This window comes from Dioscorea cayenensis, chromosome 9, assembly GCF_009730915.1.
Source record: "Dioscorea cayenensis subsp. rotundata cultivar TDr96_F1 chromosome 9, TDr96_F1_v2_PseudoChromosome.rev07_lg8_w22 25.fasta, whole genome shotgun sequence".
Taxonomy (NCBI): domain Eukaryota; kingdom Viridiplantae; phylum Streptophyta; class Magnoliopsida; order Dioscoreales; family Dioscoreaceae; genus Dioscorea; species Dioscorea cayenensis.
Window position 1 is genome coordinate 11,421,628 of NC_052479.1, and position 10,756 is coordinate 11,432,383.

The 10,756-nt window shown below is 36.8% G+C and overlaps 1 pseudogene; it reads right to left on the minus strand.

Annotated features, from left to right (window-relative positions):
* Positions 1-1,517: 1,517 nt before the first annotated feature.
* On the minus strand, positions 1,518-8,327 carry LOC120268475 (annotated as a pseudogene).
* Between the last annotated feature and the right edge of the window lie 2,429 nt (positions 8,328-10,756).

Below are 10,756 nucleotides of genomic sequence, written 5' to 3' on the forward strand. Positions count from 1 at the left end.
ACCCCTTCCTTCTCATGCAGTTCCCATCACCTGTTGTTGGATCTACCGTGTGAAGACTCGTTCTGATGGGTCTCTCGAGCGCTATAAAGCGTGTTTAGTTGCTCGTGGCTTTCAGTAGGAGTATGGCCGTGACTTTGAGGAGACTTTTTGCCCCAGAGAGCTCCACATGCATCGTGGCGCACTTTAGTTGTTGTCTTCGCTGTCGTGGTTGGGCCCCTTCATCACCTGATGTGAAGAAGCGCTTTCTTCTTGGGGACTTGAAGGAGGAAGTTTACATGACTTCTCCTCCCGGCCTCGGGTGCCTTCGTGGTCTGCTTTGTCGCCTTCTGCGCGCTTTATGTCCTCAAACGAGCTCCACGGGCCCTGGGTTTGAGCTGTTCAAGATAAGAGTTGAGGCTACCTGGTTTTTACCCCCAAAGATACATGACCCAGCAGTCTTCATTCACTCTTCCTCTAGTGGGCAGACCATTCTTCTTCTATATGTAGATGATATGACCATTACCGGTGATGATTCTGCTCACATTACCTTTTGTGAAGCGGAGTTATGTGAGACTTTCTTGATGATCGATTTAGGTCCACTTCGTTATTTCTTGGGTATCGAGATTACTTCTCATCCTGATAGATACCGTCTTTCTCAGCAGCGTTATACTTACGACCTATTTGCTCGCCTCCTGCTTTGATCGATCACCCAGATTCCCTGCTACACCGATGGAGTTACATTTGCAGCTTCGTGCTTATGATGGCATTCTCTTATCTGATCCTTCTCCTATAGACATCTGGTTGGCAGTTTGGTTTACTTAGCCGTCACCCGTCCAGATATTTCCCATGCGCTCACATCCTCGGCCGCTTTTGTTGCGGCACCCACTTCTGTTCATTATGCTCATCTTATTCGGGTACTACGATATCTTCATGGCATTGTATCTCGTGGTCTGTTCTACTCACGTCAGTCCACTCTTCAGTTGTAGGCCTATTCTGATGCTACCTGGGCCAGTTCTCCTGATGATCGAGTCTCTATCACTAGCTACTATATCTTTCTTGGTTCTTCTCTTGTTGTTTGGAAGACCAAGAAACAGCCTACTGTTGCCAAGTCTAGTCTCGAGGTCGAGGTTCGTGCATTGGCTTCTCACCGTCCGTGAGGTGCTTTGGTCATGCGCTCGATTCTACAGGACTTTGGTGTACCGATGACATCTCCCATTCCTATTCATTGTGACAGTACTGGCGCCCTTCAGTTTGTTGCAAATCCAGTTAAACATGAGTTGACCAAACATATTGGTGTGGATGCACACTTCACCCGATGCCATGTACGTGCCCAGATCGTATCACTTCACTAACTTCCCTACAGAGGTTCGGTGGTCGATTTCTTTACCAAGGCGCAAACACGTGATCGAGATTTATTCATGTTGTCCAAACTCAAGACGTACGATCCGCCTTGAGTTTGAGGGGGGTGTTACATGTATACATGTATGTACATATGTATATATATACTGATTGTTGTTAGGTATACTAGTATTATTATCTTCTATATGTACCCAAGGTGTTACTTGTTTCATTATTCATTGAATTAGGATCTATTCTTCTTTATCTTCTATCTTCTATCACCTTTAACTCTTTGATCCGTTGAAAGTCTTCATTAGAAAGAATTTCTTGGTCATCTACTGAAGGAATTGGTGACATGTTGGATCCTGCCAATCTCATCAAAGCCCGAAGACTGGTCTCATTTAGTTTCCCAGCATAATCAACAAACTTCCTTTTCAGTGTTTTAGCCTTCTTCATGTCATCCACATCCTCATCATTTGCTGCTTCTTCAACATCTTCCTCACCGTCTGCCCTTTTTGCAAGTGATTTTTGAGTTGATTCTTCTTCATCAGTGTTCTCATCATCCTCATCCTCATCAGAATCATCTTCATCCATGTTATCATCACTGTCACTGTCATCACTAATAATACCATGGCTATCCCCTAGTGTATCTGTGTCATCATCATCTTCTTCCTCATCTGAAATTGCAGCTTGGTCTTCCTCATCATCTTCGCTCCTACAACTATCTTCTTTTGATTCATAGAAAGCCTCATTATCATAACCAAAATCAAGATTTGACTGTGGTAGGCCATCTTCACCATCATAACTATTAAGTTCATCATCTGAACTTTTAGGCATCAAGTTACCATCATTTTGTAGCAACTCAAGACCAGGGACACTGGTTTCTATGTTGACTTCTCCAAATGCTTTTGGCTTTGCTTTTGGGTTAGTAGGCCGGCCTGTGTCTTTTTTAACCAATAGAGAAGGACAGATCTACATTCAATTAGAAAGTATTTTCTTCATATAAAGATCATGATATCTCTATATAATAAATGAACTATAGATGTGACAATTAAACCTCTCTCGAATAGCATGATCAAGGAGCGAGTCGGTTGAAATTGCTTTTTCATCCGACTCTTGTATAGGACAAAATCTTGAAGAAGATCTTCATTCATTAACCGAAAAGGGCGTAAAAATAAAAAAATCATATGAAACATAAGGTACTGGAGAAAAAAATGATGTCATTGATGTTTTACACATTTTTTCTGTCTGTAGATAAATTGTTCATTGAGCACATCCTTCACAATGCCCTATTTTACACTTGATTACTAAAGAAAGAAAACCAAAACAAAATACTGCACTTCAAGACAATTAAAGATGAGGTAACAGCCTAAAATTGTTATAAAGTACTCATGATACAAATTATGCATGTTATGTGAATCAATGTGCACAATAGCGATATTCAAAATATGAAGGTAGAGTACAAAATGAAGGCACACCAAAGGTATTCACAGGCAGATCTCCCTTACAACGTTCAGTCCAATAGCAATTGCCTGACAAAGAGGGAAAAAAACAAAATCACTTGCGCACTAATGTCATATAAAATTTCAAAACCACTAGCAATCAAAAGGTAGTATCCATAACAAGGCTAGTGGATTTCGTGCTAGACCTCCGTACGAGAACGATCATGAACAAATTGATCTACTATTTGTCTGAACAATGGTTCAACTGCATATGGAGGCACCTAATCATAAAAAAAAAGAATTTAATACTACAAATATGTGTACGTTATTATAAAAAAGATTCCAAATTAGAACAAGATTGAAGAAAACCATATCATGGCAAGCCTGCACTGCTGCGGCAAGCAAAGTTGTGACATTACGTTGATGAGCCTGGAAAATATATATAGTATCATGAACTGAAGCTTTATAAACCAAAATTGAGAAGGACATGGGTAGCCTACCCTACCTTAATGTATTTTTGAAGAAATGGGTAGAAATTTAGTAGGATGAATCGATGCATCCCCACAGTTCTTGCAATTACTTTCAACATCATCATCTTAACCTTAAATGTAAGCAAAATTTTCTTCAGAAACAGAATAATTAGTTGTATAATTGTATCAATAATGAAAAAATTACAATTAAAATGAGTCCAGCTTTGATAGAAGCATATGTGTCCAAATAAGAAGCTAAGCAACTGATTAGAGAAACATCCTATGACTTAATGCAACATTCTGATTGTTCAAAAGAATATTCAAAAAGTAGGCCCGATAAAAATTTTGAAGCAAATCAATCAAACATTGCTAGACATGTTGACATATAATCATAAAAACCAAAATACATATCTCCTTTTATCAAGCATTAGGCAAAAAACAATTGGTAATTCCACAAAATTACATATCAGTATTGCAAAAGCATAATGTGGAAAGTATTATTGGCCAAAAAGATGGTAGCGAGTCCTGTCATTATAAATAGTAAAAGGCTTCTATATCAACAGGCTTTCATGATTTATAATTGATGAAATAAATTCCTAATTGACGTGCTTCCATAAAATTATTTATGCCAAAATTATAGATTGACTTTGAAGTATATTGTGCCTCAGAAATTCTTTAGGGTCCTACACAACAAATAATCATTATTGATTTTCACCATAAAGAAATAAAACCACATAATGAAATACTGATCCTTGAACATAAGCAACATTCACAGATTCCAAGAAAAATGAAAACTTCCTCTTTCAGAGAAGGAAAAGAATATAAAATATTTTCCAGCATAGGACTGTTACTATACTCAGGGCACCAAGTGAAGGACATTCATGCACAAACTATACACAAACAAACATTATACACTACACATGCCCCATTAACTTGAACTTTGTGATGCATAAAAAAATAAATAACAAATTGAAAAAGGATTAAGAAACCTTCAAAAAGAATACTAAGCGAAGGAGTCTTATTGAATATCTCAAAGTCATGTGTGAAATTGCAGTAGAATAATTTTTAGGGAGGTATAAAAATGAGAAGAAAAACAAAGACATTCATACTTAAGTTTGAATTGCATTGAACGGTAAAATAGTGAGCTTTAACAAACCATAATACCATATCTTCCTAGAGCAAAACAAACTTCTAAAGGGATTTTCAGTGTAGTCAACAATTTGATTAGTGCAGGTACAGTTCCACATCGTTCACTAACCTTCAATTTTAAAATCATTTTATAAAATCAAGAGTGATACCTCAAACCGTTCATTGCATTTCTGAAGACGAGAGAACAATTTCTCTGCAAAACCCTATATGAAAATTAACATTTATATGGCCAATCCGCAAGTTGAATCAAAGCTAAGAATTCAAATATAATAATCCACTAACCTGTGCATCCTTTAGATGAGCAAGTGGAGAATACAAATTTGAATTGTTATTCTCTGATGAAATGCGTTGCTGCTTTTTCATGCTGCGAGCAGCGCGCTGCAACTTCACCTTCTTCTTTTTCTTATTGGAAGTAGTGCCTTAGCGATGTGCCTGCATTCCAATCAGAAAATAGATAAGGGGCACAATAGAAAAACCCATGTCTTGAAAGAAAAAGTGCACCCTCAAATATGCAGTAATGAAATTTTTATTCACACACAATCTTCAACAAAAATTTCAGAGAAAGAACTTCATGGTTTAACCTCTCGTTGTTAAGGCAAAAATCCATAGGCAGTTACCAAGTGCTAACTGTCAAGATGTCTACAAAAACATAATTGCCACAATCTCCAAAAAAAACCTTGAATAAGAGAACAATCACGCATACAAGAATTCTAAGCATATACATCTACATTAAAATATATTAAAGGGTAATTTGTTCAATATATGATCCAGAAATAAAAAACTGCAAGTTTTATATTTGACATACTGTACTGTTAACCATATTTACTTAACCAATTTGAACCTGCCAATATACGCATGATTCCTTTTTTATCCAAACTTGCAACACATGACTGTCATGGATCATCCTTGCCTACAATTCCCATTGAAGGCCAAAACCGAAATAAAAGCATTTCCACATTTACAATCTTTTTTCTCAAAATTTTAACATGTTTTTACATTTCCTGCATCACTGTACCTTTCATTTTCCTGAAAAATAAATTTTACATGCTAACATATCCAACAAATAATCCATTTTCAAGGTCCTCTAAGTACAATGATTTCGAACTCCAGATAAGCAAGCCTCATCCATTTATCAAGCATGAACCATGATTTTCTTACTGACCAAAAAAACTTGATCCCAAGCTAATAGTTGCTAGAATGGATTAAAAAGTTATAGTTGCTATTTAGTCAAAATAAGCCTTTGAAGAAATTTCATATCTTCTGGTCAAAGAAAAATTACCACGAATCCTCTAGTTAATGTATCTTGGATGCAAGCTAAATGATAGATGGTAATTTTAGTAAGAACAGACACCTGCCATCTTCACACAAGAATGTCCTTAAGCAATTTTAGCAAATGGAATTTTCACAAGGAAGAAGATCAGACTTATGAAAATTTTCTACACATTGATCTATAATGTAGAGAAACAGGAATTCAACAAAAAAAATATACATGAAATGTCCGGTGATACAATTGTTTATTTAAAAAATAAGAGGAATAGAATTTTAGGACATTGTAAACTGCTTCTCTACTGAGAATATTCTGGGCAGTTTGATTAGTTGTATCATCTTCGCTACTGGAATCATCACTGTCATCCTCTTCATCTTCATCTTGTTCATAACCAAGCAAGAATGAAAGAGCAGATATCAAAATCCTGATTGCAGAAACTTGGATGAGTACAAAACCATAGTTAATTGACATGCAAAACTGGATAGACAATAAATACCTAGACGATGAGTGAAAACATGCAGTGCAAATGGCATTAGCTATCCGATCATCAAACCACACCCTGCGTCGGTGAAGATAAGAAAGAACAACAAGATCCCTTTTAGCCCTTGCTTCATCCTCCTTCTAAAAAATAAAAAACTTTCAGTGATTAATCAAGCTATCAATGGGTGGTACAGTGAGTTGATAAATATAAGAGAATAAAGGCCCTCCCCTCCAGTGGGAACTCATAAATAAGAAAAATTAGAGACACAAGGAAGATGCACTGCTCCTGAATCTTAAAATCTGATACAAAAGGGACTACAATGAAATACTCATAACACTGGAGACCTGTAGCATCAAAAATAAGATGTTTTGCAGTTTCCGATTGTTGGCTTCATTTTTATGCTTTTGGTTTATTCTTCGGATGCTTTGAACAACATGGGAAAATGCCAATTTCCGTATAGTTCGATTACCGAGAATTTGAAGGTCCATAAACAGTTCAAGAGTTTCTTCAATACCAACTAACTGCATGAATATAAAAACAGACAAAATTGGAGGCAAACAGTTAAGAAGCGCATGAGAATTTTCCAAAAATATATAAAAAAATGATATCCAAAATTAACAAGTCTGATTCAATGTTAAACAGCCAATTGTAATATGAATTAATAAACTTGAGAACAACAATCAATTGAGCACATATGAAAAATTTCTGGAACAAATATCGGAACAAGAAACAAGGTGTCACTCCAAACAAGAGCTCCACGATATTTAGCACATAATTAATGAAAAAACATTTTATTATCTTAACAGCACGACACACCTATTTTTTCACATAACACTAAATTGAAATCTATAGGGCCAAGAAAATATCCTCATTTCATCTTACTCAGTTCAGTAATTATCATAATCATCAACAAATAGATGTTCATAAGGATCAGAAAAGTGAGTCAATGGGATGATAAACAAGTGTAGAAAGTTTGATTATTTATCAAGGTGAAATGAAATGCAGGACATCTAACCTAGTTAAGAAATCTAAAATTTTGCCTACCCTCATTCATGAAATGCTGAAACATATATACATTCCTTAATATAGAATACAATGGCATTAATTCAGGAACAACACATTCTCTACCTTTAATAGATCTAAAAAACTCTTGTATTTTCTCAAAGTGCAAGTCCTTTTTCCCATTTTGTCATTAATTTTACATATTACTTCATAGCTACTACGAATGAATGATTAACAGAATTATAACCATTGGATGATACTATTATCACACACATTCATGGGAAAAAAACCAATAACTACTAAAGGATGCAAATGGTGGCCACATAATTTACTTCAATATTTTCCACATTCTTTCAAAAATTTTACAAGTCAGTAAATACGACACTCAGGTACAACTAAAAGAAGAATAAAAGCCACAATTAACAGACAAATAACAAAGACTCTTCAAAAATTCAGATAGAACTCATAAAAATAATTACCAACCAAATTTTCATGGCAAGCAACAAACTTCTGATTTATTTCAAATCTTCAAGTCTAAAACTCCCAAGACAAAATTAACCATCTCAATCCAAATTCACAACTATTCCACTTATTCTACACACATCAAAGCAAATTTCCAAATATAAAATACAAATTACTAAATCCCACAACAAATAAACACAATAGGAAAACCTTGAATAAAAATAAAAATTATTAAAAAAAACTCAGTTCCACCAAAACAAACAAAGGTGATTCAAAAGAAAGCTCACATTTTCTAATCACCCGAGAAACATGCCTTTCTATTGACGAGAAGAATGAGAGCCTGCGCGAGATGACACCGAAGAGAAGAAGGCAGCGAATCAGCATCAGAACGAAGCAAATCGATAAGCTTACCAGGGAAATCAGCGAGGTGGGAAGGGTACAACGGGGAGACGTGGGTAAGGAACATAGCAAAATCACAAAGGTCTTTCGCGACAGCAGGATCAGTGGAAGGAGCAAGAGCTGATTGTTGTCGGAAAAGTTGGAGAGAGGAGCCGAAGTGGCGGCGGAGGAGGACAAGCTCGGATTCATAGCCTTCGGGGTCGCACTTCATCTTTGATTGTAGCGCCGGCAGGCTCAGACGCTCGGAGCCCCTGCCGGAAGCTAGCACCGTCTCCGGCGTGAGAAGCTGCACCGACGACGGTGGCGCCGGCATCGCGTTTTAGGGTTTAGATTCACAAAGATGAAGAAAAACCCGCGTTCTATTTAGGTTTTATGTATTTATTCATTATTTTTTTTTTGTAAATATGCCCCTTTCTATATCTATATTTATACATAATGTTAATTTCATCCCTAACATTCTTATTAATTGACATGCATTCTACTTCCTCTATATCCTTATATATCATTCAAACTTCTTGGTGTAGTGCCTCACAACTAGACAAGCAATAACTCTCCAACTTCTTTTTTTTCTCTCATTATAAAAATATAATAATACCCAGATAAGTCCCTCTTTTATTGAGAAATGATCCTTTAGTTCATCTATTATTTTTCACCCTTAAAAAGTCCCTCCAATAGAGGAGATCTAACGACCATTTCGAAATAATAGAACGATTAAATAGTGTATGCTACCTAAAAAATTAATAAAATAGAGTAACTTTCTAAGGGCAAAAAATAATAGGACTAAAAAGTCATTTCACAATAATAAAGGAACTAAACTGGGTATTATATCTTAATTTTTTAATCGCAAAAAATGCCATGCCTCACAGATTGAAAATGAGACAGGGTGGTGTTGAGGGAGGGACTTCATTTTTTCAAATCGGATAAGAGAGAGACTTTCCAGTAGGTGCAAAATAATATATGGACTAAAGGGTCATTTCGATATATTATAGGGATTAAATTAGGTATTATACTCAAATATTATTAAGGAGAGAGACACATGTGACTTTGCAATTGGGTTTTTTTTTTTTTTTGCCACAGGCTCCACATCATTTTAATTATCATTGTCTTATTATATAGAGTGTAATCATACATTATATTATTATATTATATGACAACCATCCAAGGATCGGATTAAATTTTTGATCGGTCACTCAGGTTTGAACTTATTTCCTTTAGGTTACCAAGTTTTAATTTGTATCTAAAAGGTTACCAAATTTTGATTTGTTTTCCCTGACAAGTCACTCGCGAGTAACCATATCCATGGATCTTACGTGGCTGGCGACAAAAACACAATCAGCAGTCGTCGCCACATCACCTGGTTGAGTTGGAGTCTCCACATCATTATTTCTGTCCACGTTAGCCAAGGGTTCGCCACGCTCGTGCCATCAAAACCCTAGTCTTCTCCCAAGCCCGAACCCTAACGCCATACCATTTCATCTCTTGAGTCGTGCCTCGCTTTCTCCCACTTTTCATCTCGAAACCCTAGTCTCCCAACTCTTCTTCTCCCTTCCATGGCCCTTTTTAGTTTCTTCTCCCTTCCACATCCCTTAGTTTTTTCCCTATTCCACGTCCCTTAGGTTTGTCTATCTTCGACGACCATTAGTTTCTTCTCCTTGTGCGTAATGGCAAGCATCGCAGCATAGTGAGCTAGGGCAACCATATAGTTTCTTCTCCCTTCCACATCCCTTAGTATCTTCTCCTTCCACGGCAAGCCACGTAACCCACAGCGAGGCGGAAACCATTGGTTTTCAATGAGTTGTAATACTACAAGTGGTGGTGTCACACAAGGAAGACCATCTTGAGGGCTGGAGGCAGTGCTTGTGGTTTTTGGGTTTGTTATCATTTTCATTTTTTATAATTTTGGATGATGGTTGCTGGGGTTTTGAGTGAGTGTGCTTGTGATTGTGTTATTTTGTATGAGTACATTATATACCACCGAATATGTATGTAGTTTTAATAGTTGCCAATGTAAATGTTATGTTAGACTTGAATGGAATATTTTGGTGCATCATTCAACTGTATTTGTTTTGATTGTAACAATTATTTGAAAATATTGTTCTAGTTGAAGATATTATATTTTTCATTTTTTGAATGTATTGTTATAGTTAAATGGATGATGGTTGCTGGGTTCATTCATTCATTCTTTTCTTCGATTATAGAATGTTAAAAATTGTGAAATCCATAGTCTCTAATCACATGATTTATTGGATTCAGGATTGAAAAACCTACATGCATAATCGTGTTTTACAAAAATCTCCAAATAGGTTAAAATTTTTTATAGGTCACTCAAGTTTGGAGTTATTTCATTCGAGGTTATCAACTTTTCATCAATTTGTATCTAAAAGGTTATCTAATTTTGGCGTGTGACCCCTCGGTGGCGTGGGCGGAAATGATGATGTGGAGACTCCAGCTCAATTAGATGACATGGCGACTGACTAGAGATGGGCACGGGATCGGTTAACCACGCCTTTGACTGTTTCCGACCCGATGCAGTGAGTCGGTTTTTAATGAGCCGATGCCTTGATGACTAACCAGCGCCGGGTTGACCCTTCGACGGCCCGGATCACGGGTTAGTGAGCGCGACCGGACCCGGCCCAGACGGTTCCTCAAACCCCGTCGGGTTCGGGCCCCAACCCACCAAGCCAGCGGTTGTTTTGATTTTTAATTATTATGTTAAAAACTGTATCATGCAAAAACTCAAAATCATTGAGATGAGGAATCGAACCTT